A 13269-nucleotide genomic window follows, 5' to 3' on the forward strand; every position below is an offset into this window, starting at 1 on the left:
TTAGCCACAGCAATCAGAAAAAAAAAAGAAATAAAAGGAATCCAAACTGGAAAACAAGAAGTAAAAGTGTCACTGTTTGCAGATGACATGATACTATACATAGAGAATCCTAAAGATGCCACCAGAAAACCATGAGGGCTAATCAATGAATTAGGTAGAGTAGCAGGATACATAATTAATGCCCAGAAATCTCTTGCATTCCTATACACTGATGACGAAAAATCTGAAAGAGAAATTATGAAAACACTCCCATTTCCCGTTGCAACAAAAAGAATAAAATACCTGGGAATAAACCTACCTAAGGAGACATAACACCTGTATGCAGAAAACCATAAGACACTGATGATCGAAATTAAAGATGATAGCAACAGATGGAGAGATATACCACATTCTTGGATTGGAAGAATCAACATTGTGAAAATGACTATACTACACAAAGCAATCTACAGATTCAATGCAATCCCTATCAAACTACCAATGTCATTTTTCACAGAATTACAACAAAAAAAATCACAATTTCTATGGAAAAACAAAAGACCCCGAATAGCCAAAGCCATCTTGAGAAAGAAAAACGGAGCTGGAAGAATCAGGCTCCCTGACTTCAGACTATACTAAAAATCTACAGTAATCAAGACAGTATAGTACTGGCACAAAAACAGAAATATAGATCAATGGAACAGGACAGAAACCCCAAATATAAACCCACGCACATATGGTTGTCTTATCTTTGAAAAAGGAGGCAAAAATATACAATGGAGAAAAGACAGCCTCTTCAATAAGTGGTGCTGGGAAAACTGAACAGCTGCATGTAAAAGAATGAAATTAGAACACTCCCTAACACCATACACAAAAATAAACTCAAAATGGATTAAAGGCCTAAATGTAAGGCCACTTACTATAAAACTCTTAGAGGAAAACAAAGGTGGAATGTTCTATGACATAAATCACAGCAAGATTTTTTTTGACCTACCTCCTAGAGAAATGGAAATAAAAACAAAAATAAACAAATGGGACCTAATGAAACTTCAAAGATTTTGCATAGCAAAGGAAACCATAAACAAGACAAAAAGACAACCTTCAGAATGGGAGAAAATATTTGTAAACGAACCAACAGACAAGGATTAATCTCCAAAATATACAAGCAGTTCATGTAGCTCAATATCAAAAAAACAAACAACGCAATCCAAAAATGGGCAGATCTAAATAGACATTTGTCCAAAGAAGATATACATATTGCCAACAAACACATGAAAAAATGCTCAACATCACTGATAATTAGAGAAATACAAATCAAAACTACAATGAGGTATCACCTCACACTAGTCAGAATGTCCATCATCAGAAAATCTACAAGCAATAATGCTGGAGAGGGTGTGGAGAAAGGGAACCCTCTTGCACTGTTGGTGGGAATGTAAATTGATACAGCCACTATGGAGAACTGTATGGAGACTCCTTAAAAAACTCAAAATAGAACTACCATACGACCCAGAAATCCCACTACTGGGCATATTCCCTAAGAAAACCATAATTCAAAAGGAGTCATGTATCACAATGTTCATTGCAGCACTATTTACAATAGCCAGGACATAGAAGCAGCCTAAGTGTCCATCGACAGATGAATGGATAAAGAAGATGTGGCACATATATACAATGGAATATTATTCAGCCATAAAAAGAAATGAAATTGAGTTATTTGTAGTGAGGTGCATGGACCTAGAGTCTGTCATACAGAGTGAAGTAAGTCAGAAAGAGAAAACAAATACCCTATGTTAACACATATGTATATAATCTAAAAAAATATATATATTTGTGATGAACCTAGGGCCAGGACAGGAATAAAGACACAGACATAGAGAATGGACTTGAGGACATGGGAAGAGGGAAAGGTAAGCTGGGATGAAGTGAGAGAGTAGCACTGACATATATACACTACCAAATGTAAAACAGATAGCTATTGGGAAGCAGCTGCAAGGCACAGGGAGATCAGCTCAGTGCTTTGTGACCATGTAGAGGGGTGGGATAAGGAGGGTGGGAGGTATATGCAAGAGGGAGGGGATTTGGGGATATACATATGCATATAGCTGATTCACTTTGTTATACAGCAGAAACTAACACAACTCTGTAAAACAATTATACTGCAATAAAGTTGTTAAAAAAAGAAACAAATGAGGAGAGCTTCAAGATGGCAGAAGAGTAAGACGCGATCACCTTCCAGAACACCCACTGAATGCTGGCAGAAGACCTAAGACTTCCCAAAAGGCAAGAAACTCCCCACGTACCTGGGTACGGCAAAAGAAAAAAGAAAAAACAGAGACAAAAAACAGGGACGGGACTTGCACCTCAGGGAGGGAGCTGTGAAGGAGGAAAGGTTTCTACACAATAGGAAGCCCCTTCACGGGCAGAGACTGCTGGGGAGGTGGAGGAGGGAAGCTTCAGAGCCACGGAGGAGAGCGCAGCAACACGGGTGCGGAGGGCACGGCAGAGAGATTACCGCACAGAGGATCAGTGCCGACCAGCACTCACCAGCCCTAGAGGCTTCTCTGCTCACCCACAGGGTCGGGTCGGGGCTGGGAGCTGAGGCTCCAGCTTCGGAGCTCAGATCCCAGGGAGAGGACTGGGGTTGGCTGCATGAACACAGCCTGAAGGGGGCTAGTGCGCCACAGCTGGCCGGAGGGGGTCGGGGGAAAAAGTCTGGAGTTGCTGAAGAGGCAAGCGACTTTTTCTTGCCTCTTTGTTTCCTGGTGCGCAAGGAGAGGGGATTAAGAGCGCCGCTTAAAGGACCTTCGGAGACAGGCGCGAGCTGCAGCTATCAGCACAGACCCCAGAGACGGGCATGAGACGCTAAGGCTGCTGCTGTCACCACAAAGAAGCCTGTTTGCAACCACAGGTCACTATCCACACATCCCCTTCCAGGAGCCTGTGCAGCCCGCCACTGCCAGGGTCCTGTGATCCAGTAACAACTTCCCCGAGAGAAAGCACGGCGCGCCTCAGGCTGGTGCAACGTCATGCCGGCCTCTGCCACCGCAGGCTCGCCCCTCATCCGTAGCCCTCCCTCGCCCCGGCGTGAGTGAGCCAGAACCCCGAAGCAGCTGCTTCTTTAACCCCGTCCTTTCTGAGCGAAGAACAGATGGCCTCAGGCGACCTACATGCAGAGGCGTGGCCAAATCCAAAGCTGAACCCCAGGAGCTCTGCGAACAAAGAAAAGAAAGGGAAATCTCTCCCAGCAGCCTCAGGAGCAGCAGATTAAATCTCCATAATCAACTTGATGTACCCTGCATCTGTGGAATACCTGAATAGACAACGAATCATCCCAAATTGAGGAGGTGGACTTTGGGAGCAATGATATATATATATATTTTCCCCTTTTTCTCTTTTTGTGAGTATGTGTATGTTTCTGTGTGTGATTTTGTCTGTATCGCTTTGCTTTTACCATATGTCCTAGGGTTCTGTCTGCCCGTTGTTTTTTTCTTTATTACTTAAAAAATTTTTTTTCTTAATATTTATTTTAATAACTTTATTTTATCTTCTTTGTTTCTTTGTTTCTTTGTTTCTTTCTTTCTTTCCTCCCTTTATTCTGAGCCATGCGGAGGACAGGCTCTTGGTGCTCCAGCCAGGCATCAGGGATGTGCCACTGAGGTTGGAGAGCCAAGTTTAGGACACTTATGCACAAGAGACCTCCCAGCTTCATGTAATATCAAATGACGAAAATCTCCCAGAGTTCTCCATCTCAACACCAAGAACCAGCTCTACTCAAAAACCAGCAAGATACAGTGCTGGACACCCTATGCCAAACAACTAGCAAGACAGGAACAAAACCCCATCCACTAGCACAGAGGCTCCCTAAAATCATAATAAGGCCACAGACACCCAAACACACACCGCAAGACATGGAACTGCCCAAAAGAAAGACAAGATCCAGACTCATCCACCAGAACACAGGCACTGGTCCCCTCCACCAGAAAGCCTACACAGCTCACTGAACCAAAAACAAAGGGAACTATGAACCTGCAGCCTGCAAAAAGCAGACCCCAAACACAGTAAGTTACACAAAATGAGAAGACAGAGAAACACACAGCAGATAAAGGAGCAAGGCAAAAACCCACCAGCCCTAATAAATGAAGAAGAAACAGGCAGTCTACATGAAAAAGAATTCAGAATAATGATAGTAAAGATGATCCAAAATCTTGGAAATAGAATGGAGAAAATACAAGAAACGTTTAACAAGGACATAGAAGAATTAAAGAGCAAACAGACAGAGATGAACTACACAATAAATGAAATTAAAAATTCTCTAGAAGGAATCAATAGCAGAATAACCGAGGTAGAAGAACAGATAAGTGACCTGGAAGATAAAATAGTGGATATCACTACTGCAGAGCAGAATAAAGAAAAAAGAATGAAAAGAATTGAGGACAGTCTCAGAGACCTCTGGGACAACATTAAATGCACTAACATTCGAATTATAGGGGTCCCAGAAGAAGAAGAGAAAAAGAAAGGGACTGAGAAAGTATTTGAAAAGATTATAGTTGAAAACTTCCCTAATATGGGAAAGGAAATAATCAAGTCCAGGAAGCAGAGGGTTCCATAAAGAATAAATCCAAGGAGAAACATGCCAAGACACATATTAAACAAACTATCAAAAATTAAATACAAAGAAAAAATATTAAAAGCAGCAAGGGAAAAACAACAAATAACACATAAGGGGATCCCCATAAGGTTAACAGCTGATCTTTCAGCAGAAACTCTGCAGGCCAGAAGGGAGTGTCAGGACATATTTAAAGTGATGAAGGAGAAAAACCTACAACCAAGATTATTCTACCCAGCAAGGATTTCATTCAGATTTGATGGAGAAATTAAAATCTCTATAGACAAGCAAAAGCTAAGAGAATTCATCACCACCAAACCAGCTTTACAACAAATGCTAAAGGAACTTCTCTAGGCAGGGAACACAAGAGAAGGAAAAGACCTACAATACTATACCCAAAACAATTTAAAAAATGGTAATAGGAACATGCATACCGATAATTACCTTAAATGTAAATGGATTAAATGCTCCAACCAAAACACAGAGATTGGCTGAATGGATCGAAAAACAAGACCCATATATATGCTATCTACAAGAGACCCACTTCAGACCAAGGGACACATACAGATTGAAAGTGAGGGGATGGTAAAAATATTCCATACAAATGGAAATCAAAAGAAAGCTGGGGGGCTTCCCCGGTGGCACAGTGGTTGAGAGTCTGCCTGCCGATGCAGGGGACACAGGTTTGTGCCCTGGTCTGAGAAGATCCCGCATGCCATGGAGCGGCTGGGCCCGTGAGCCTTGGCCGCTGAGCCTGCGCATCCAGAGCCTGTGCTCCACAACGGAAGAGGCCACAACAGGGAGAGGCCCGTGTACCAAAAAAAAAAAAAAAAAAAAAAAGAAAGCTGGAGTAGCAATTCTCACACATATCAGAAAAAATTGGCTTTAAAATAAAGCCTATTACAAGAGTCAAAAAAAGGCATGACATAATGATCAAGGGATCAAACCAACATAAGAGCACCTCAATATATAAGGCACCCAACATAAGAGCACCTCAATATATAAGGCAAATACTAACAGCCATAAAAGGGGAAACGGACAGTAACACAATCATAGTAGGGGACTTTAACACCCCACTTTCACCAATGGACAGATCATCCAAAATGAAAATAAATAAGGAAACACAAGCTTTAAATGATACATTAAACAAAATGGACTTAATTGACATTTATAGGACAATCCATCCAAAAACAACAGAATACACATTCTTCTCAAGTGCTCATGGAACATTCTCCAGGATAAATCATATCTTGGGTCACAAATCAAGCCTTGGTTAATTTAGGAAAACTGAAATCGTATCAAGTATCTTTTCCGACAACAATGCTATGAGACTAGATATCAATTACAGGAAAAAATCTGTAAGAAATACAAACACATGGAGGCTAAATAACCCACTACTTAATAACCAAGAGATCACTTAAGAAATCAAAGAGGAAATCAAAAAATACCTAGAAACAAATGACAATGAAAACACCAGGACCCAAAACCTATGGGATGCAGCAAAAGCAGTTCTAAGAGGGAAGTTTATAGAAACACAATCCTACCTTTAGAAACAAGAAACACCTCAAATAAACAACCTAACCTTACACCTAAAGCAATTAGAGAAAGAAGAACAAAAACCCCCAAAGTTAGCAGAAGGAAAGAAATCATAAAGATCAGATCAGAAATAAATGAAATGAAGGAAACAATAGCAAAGATCAATAAAACTAAAAGCTGGTTCTTTCAGAAGATAAACAAAATTGATAAACCATTAGCCAGACTCATCAAGAAAAAAAGGGAGAAGAGTCAAATCAACAGAATTAGAAATGAGAAAGGAGAAGTAACAACTGACACTGCAGAAATACAAAGGATCATATGAGATTACTACAAACATCTGTATGCCAATATAATGGACAACCTGGAAGAAATGGACAAATTCTTAGAAATACACAACCTTCCGAGACTGAAGCAGGAACAAATAGAAAATATGAACAGACCAATCACAAGCACTGAAATTGAAACTGTGATTAAAACTCTTCCAACAAACAAAAGCTCAGGACCAGACGGCTTCACAGGCAAATTCTATCAAACATTTATAGAAGAGCTAACATGTATCCTTCTCAAACTCTTCCAAAATATAGCAGAGGGAGGAATGCTCCACAACTCATTCTACTAGGCCACCATCACTCTGATACCAAAACCAGAGAAAGATGTCACAAAGAAAGGCAACTACAGGCCAATATCAATGATGAACATAGATGCAACAATCCTCAACAAAATACTAGCAAACAGAATCCAACAGCACATTAAAAGGATCATACACTATGATCAAGTGGAGTTTATCCCAGGAATGCAAGGATTCTTCAATATATGCAAATCAATCAACTTGATACACCATATTAACAAATTGAAGGAGAAAAACCATAGGTTCATCTCATAGGTGCAGAGAAAGCTTTTGACAAAATTCAACACCTATTTATGATAATAACCCTCCAGAAAGTAGGCATAGAGGGAACTTTCCTCAACATAATAAAGGCCATATATGATAAACCCATAGCCAGCATCGTCCTCAATGGTGAAAAACTGAAACCATTTCCACTAAGATCAGAAACAAGACAAGGTTGCCCACTCTCACCACTACTATTCAACATTCTTTTGGAAGTTTTAGCCACAGCAATCAGACAAGAAAAAGGAATTCAAATCAGAAAAGAAGAAGTAAAGCTGTCACTGTTTGCAGATGACATGATACTATACATAGGGAATCCTAAAGAAGCTACCAGAAAACTACGAGAGCTAATCAATGAATCTGGTAAAGTAGCAGGATACAAAATTAATGCACAGAAATCTCTTGCATTCCTATACACTAATGATTAAAAGTCTGAAAGAGAAATTAAGAAAACACTCTCATTTACCATTGCAACAAAAAGAATAAAATACCCAGGAATAAACCTACCTAAGGAGACAAAAGACCTGTATGCAGAAAATTATAAGACACTGATGAAAAAAATTATAGATGATACAAATAGATGGAGAGATATACCATGTTCTTGGATTGGAAGAATCAACATTGTGAAAATGACTCTACTACCCAAAGCAATCTACAGATTCAATGCAATCCCTATCAAACTACCACTGGCATTTTACACAGAACTAGAACAAAAAATTTCACAATTTGTATGGAAACACAAAAGACCCCGAAAAGCCAAAGCAATCTTGAAAAAGAAAAACGGAGCTGGAGGAATCAGGCTCCCTGAATTGAGACTATACTACAAAGCTACAGTAATCAAGACAGTATGGTACTGGCACAGAAACAGAAATATAGATCAATGGAACAGGATAGAAAGCCCAGAGACAAACCCACGCACATATGGTCACCCTGTCTTTGACAAAGGATTCAAGAATATACAATGGAGAAAAGATAGCCTCTTCAATAAGTGGTGCTGGGAAAACTGGAGAGCTACATGTAAAAGAATGAAATTAGAACACTCCCTAACACCGTACACAAAGATAAACTCAAAATGGATTAAAGACCTAAATGTAAGGCCAGACACCATCTAACTGTTAGAGGAAAACATAGCCAGAACACTCTCTGACAAAGATCACAGCAAGATGCCTTTTGACCCAGGTCCTAGAGAAATGGAAATAAAACCAAAAATAAACAAATGGGACCTAATGAAACTTAGAAGCTTTTGCACAGTAAAGGAAACCATAAACAAGAAAAAAAGACAACCTTAAGAATTGGAGAAAATATTTGCAAATGAAACAACTGACAAAGTATTAATCTCCAAAATTTACAAGCAGCTTATGCAGCTCAACATTAAAAAAACAAACAACCCAATCCAAAAATGGGCAGAAGACCTAAATAGACATTTCTCCACAGAAGATATACAGATTGCCAACAAACACATGAAAGAATGCTCAACATCATTAATCATTAGAGAAATGCAAATCAAAACTACAATGAGACATCATCTGACACCAGTCAGAATGGCCATCATCAAAAAATCTACAAACAATAAATGCTCGAGAGCGTGTGGAGAAAAGGGAACCCTCTTGCCCTGTTGGTGGGAATGTAAATTGATACAGCCACTATGGAGAAAAGTATGGAGGTTCCTTAAAAAACTAAAAATAGAACTACCTTATGACCCAGCCATCCCACTACTGGATATATACCCTGAGAAAACCATAATTCAAAAAGGGTCATGTACCTAAATGTTCATTGCAGCTCTATTTACAATAGCCCGGAGGTGGAAACAACCTAAGTGCCCATCGACAGATGAATGGATAAAGAAAATGTGGCACATATACACAATGGAATATTACTCAGCCAGGAAAAGGAACAAAACTGAGTTTTTTGTAGTGAGGTGGATGGGCCTAGATACTGTCACACAGAGTGAAGTGAGTCATAAAGAGGAAAACAAATACTGTATGCTAACACATATATATGGAATCTGAAAAAAAAAATGGTCATGAATCTCCTAGGGGCAAGTCGGGAATAAAGATGCAGACCTACTAGAGAATGGTCTTGAGGATACAGGGAGGGGGAAGGATAAGCTGGGGCAAATTGAGAGAGTGGCATGGACATATATATACACTACCAAACGTAAAACAGATAGCTAGTGGGAAGCAGCCGCATAGCACAGGGAGATCAGCTCGATGCTTTGTGACCACCCACCTAGAGGGGTGGCATAGGGAAGGTGGGAGGGAGGGATGTGCAAGAGGTAAGAGATATGGGGACATATGTATATGTATAACTGATTCACTTTGTTACAAAGCAGAAACTAACACCCCATTTTAAAGCAATTATACTCCAATAAAGATGTTAAAAAAATACAATTACAGGATGGTTAAAAAAAAAGAAAGAGAAAGAAACAAAAATATACCCAACTACATGCTGCCTCCATGACATTCACTCTCATAATGAAGATATGGAAAAAAGCCATTCCATGCAAATGGAAATCAAAAGAGAGAGCAGAGGTTATCTATACTTATATCAGACAAAGTCGACTAAGTCAATTAAGTAGGAAACTATAACAAGAGACAAAAAAGGTCATTAATAGTGATAAAATGGTCAGTTCATCAAAAGGATATAATAATTGTAAATAAATATGCACGTAACATCAGAGCACATTAATATATTAAACTAACTAACAGATCTGAAGGGACTAATAAACAATATTACAGTATCCACTTTGATCAATGGATAGATCATCCAGAAAGAAAGCCAATGAGGAAACATTGAACTTAAACTATACTTTACATCCAACGTACCTAACAGATATATACAGAACATTTCAATGAAGGGCAGCAGAATATACATTCTTCTCAAGCACATATGGAACATTCTCCAGGATAGATCAGATATTGGGTTCAAAACAAGTATAAGCAAAATTTAAAAGACTGGGGCTTCCCTGGTGGCACAGTAGTTGAGAGTCCGCCTGCCGATGCAGGGAACACAGTTTCGTGCCCCAGTCTGAGAGGATCCCCTATGCCACGGAGCAGCTGGGCCTGTGAGCCATGGCTGCTGAGCCTGGGCGTCCGGAGCCTGCGCTCCGCAATGGGAGAGGCCACAACAGTGAGAGGCCCGCATACTGCAAAAAAAAAAAAAATTTTTTTTTAAAGACTGAAATCATATGAAGTACCTTTTCCAACGACAACGGTCAAATATGTGGAAATTAACACACTCCTGGAAACCAGTGGGTCAAAGATGAAATCAATGGCAAATTCAAAAATATCTTGAAAAAAGTGAAAATGAAAACACAACATATCAAAACTTATGAGGTGAAGTATAAGCAGTGCTACGAGGGAAGTTTATAGCGATAAATGCCTACATTAAGAGAAAATGACCTCACTTACGTGGAATCTAACAAACAAACTCATAGATACAGAGAACAAGTTGGTAGTTGCCAGATGCAAGGTGTGAAGGGTGGGTGATATGGGTGAAGGTGGTCAAAAGGGACAAACTGACAGTTATAAAATAAATAAGTCCTGGTGATGTAATGTGCAGCATGGTGACTATAGTTAATAATGCTGTATTATATATTTGAAAGTTGCTAAAGAATAGAGCTTAAAAGTTCTTATTAGAAGAAAAAAAATTCTGTAACTATGTATAGTGATGAACGTTAAGTAGATTTATTATGGTGATCATTTCACAATATATACAAATATTGAATCATTAGGTTGTGCCCCTGAAACTAATAGTATTATATGTCAATTATACTTTTTTAATTAAATTAAATTTAAAAATAAAAAATAAATGAGAGAAGCATGTTAGAATAGTAAGGATAAAGCAATGGCTCTCCACTTTACTGCTTTCCCTCTACACCTTCCTGTAAAAATGCATAAATAAAACCAGGACAATGATATTGTAATCTGTTTCAGTACAACCTCAGTGCTATTCTTTCAGGGATTAGTTTATATTTTGGCCTTTTCTTCTCCTTTTATAACAAGAAGTCTTTCCAAGTACTTTCATATATCACCTCCAAGAAAAACCAAAAGATAAAACAGGGAAATGGCTATTCATCATGGAAAAAAAGTTTTTTAAAATAGCTTCCAGGATGCTTACTATTCATGACTCTATTTGGAATCAATATTTTACTTTCTCCTCTTGCCTGGTTGCCAATCATTTTTCTGTGGGTGGTTTGGGGCAGGTGGGGTGTTGGAATTCACATCCAAAGAATACAGTAGTGAGTAGAAGCGGGGGGGGAAAAATAAGAATGTGGGAGAAGAGTAACAGATTAAGAAGTGTAGTCAGAAGGAAAGTGAATGATTTTGGCAACTTGTGGGACTATTTTTGCAATTTCTGAGACTAGAATTAGTGCCCTCACTCATAAGACCTCTTTCTGTCCTAAACTGTTTTAGTGTTCCTGAGGGCAAGGGGACATTAAAGGTGGTGTAGAGAAAGAGGAGTTGAAAAGATCTTGAGAGCAAAGGAAGATGAGAGGTTCTTAGAGAAAAAAAGGAGATGATGGTAATAGAAAGAAAGTTGGTGGTGGCTTTTTATTTTATTTTATTATTTATTTTTTAATTTATTTTTTTGGCCGTGCCACACTTGCAGGATCTTAGTTCCCCAACCAGGGATTGAACCCAGGCCACAGTAGTGAAAGCACTAACTTCTAACCACTAAACCTCCAAAGGGAATTCCCGGTGGTGGCATTTTAAATAGGGAGTGGTGAGAACTAAAACCAGCATAATACCCTATTTCTGGGTTAAACAATACTAGGGCCAGAGGCATACTTTTTCATTCCTGTGTTAAATAGTACTGAGATTAAGCAAAGTAACCTATATGAAACACTGTTCTGGAAGTTAAGACTGTGACCCAACCAGACAGCTTTTTCACCAAGACTAATTTTGAGACTCTCATTTTGTCCACCAATCCAAAGCTATTATACCATACACTTTGTCTAGTCGAGGTAAGTCTCCCTCCTTGTCAGATCCATCTTACAAGGACACATCCCAGGTGCTGAATCCCAACAGATACCTTTTCCTAATTTCCCCATTTTCAGACGTTATTACCAAAATTTTGACAAAGTGATAGTTTCCCTTACTGCAGTACATCTTTGTGTAATCAGGTTTTTCTGGTGGTCTTTTGAGAAATTGGCAATGAACACATGGAAGATGATATTATAATTGTAGGAGATGAGAAGGTTTGGGGTTCTAGAAAGAAAAGGCATTTGAGTAGTTGTGAAATACAAAAAAAAGTGGGGAAATTATAGGGAAGAAAATTGGGAGTTTCTAAAAATATATATAGTCTTAATAGTGAAGAAAGCTTGAGATAATGTGAGGAGAGAACTGTGATAGAAAATGTTAATTCTTTTCTTGCTGCAAAAATTTGACAAAATAATGATTTCTTTTAAGATTCTCCATTAAAATTCCATCAGAAGATACCTCAAGAGCAGACTTTTGGCCCAATTCCTTTTATTACCTCATGAGGCCTATCACTTTTGGAATACACTAAAGAGTCAACCTAGCAAAGCAATACTTTTGTGGCACTCTCCGTGGTCTTTGCCCTACCTGCCTGTTCTGCCAGCTCTCAGGGACATTGTGTGCACGGTAATTACTCCACCTAATTAATGCCCAAACCTCCCAGATCATCATCTTTATACAAGGTATAAGTCAGGACTCCAAAATATTAAACGATTTACAGCTGTTTTATATTAATAGAAGGCATGCCCTAATGGACACCTAATAGTCTACATCTTCAATTGCCAAGAAATGGAATACTGAAATACATAAAAATAAAAAAAAAAATTTAAATATGCAAATCATAGGCCAAACACTGATCCCTACCAGTGAAGAACAAAAGTTATTTTCAAATGTCCAAGAAGTATTTTTAAAAGTTAGTCACACCACAGATTACAAAGAAAACATTGACAAATTCCCTAATTGGAAATTATGATAATCCCATTTTCTGACAATAATTTAATACATCAGGCAATTAACAGAATTGCACATAAACACATACACATCAGGCAAATTGGAAACCTAAAAATCTAACCTTAAAGAAAAAAAAAATCCCTAAACTCTTGGGTTGGTGAACTAAACTTGGGATGGTGAACTCAACTTGGGTTGGTGAACTCTTGGGTTGTCTGTTGGTGGCAAATACAGACAATTTAGAATATAATTAAAATAATATAATATATAATACATAAAAATTAATGAATATGGCCAGGGCATGCTTAGAGAAAAAAATTTTAAATTCTGTT

The sequence above is a fragment of the Phocoena sinus genome, chromosome 9, assembly GCF_008692025.1.
Source record: "Phocoena sinus isolate mPhoSin1 chromosome 9, mPhoSin1.pri, whole genome shotgun sequence".
NCBI lineage: Eukaryota > Metazoa > Chordata > Mammalia > Artiodactyla > Phocoenidae > Phocoena > Phocoena sinus.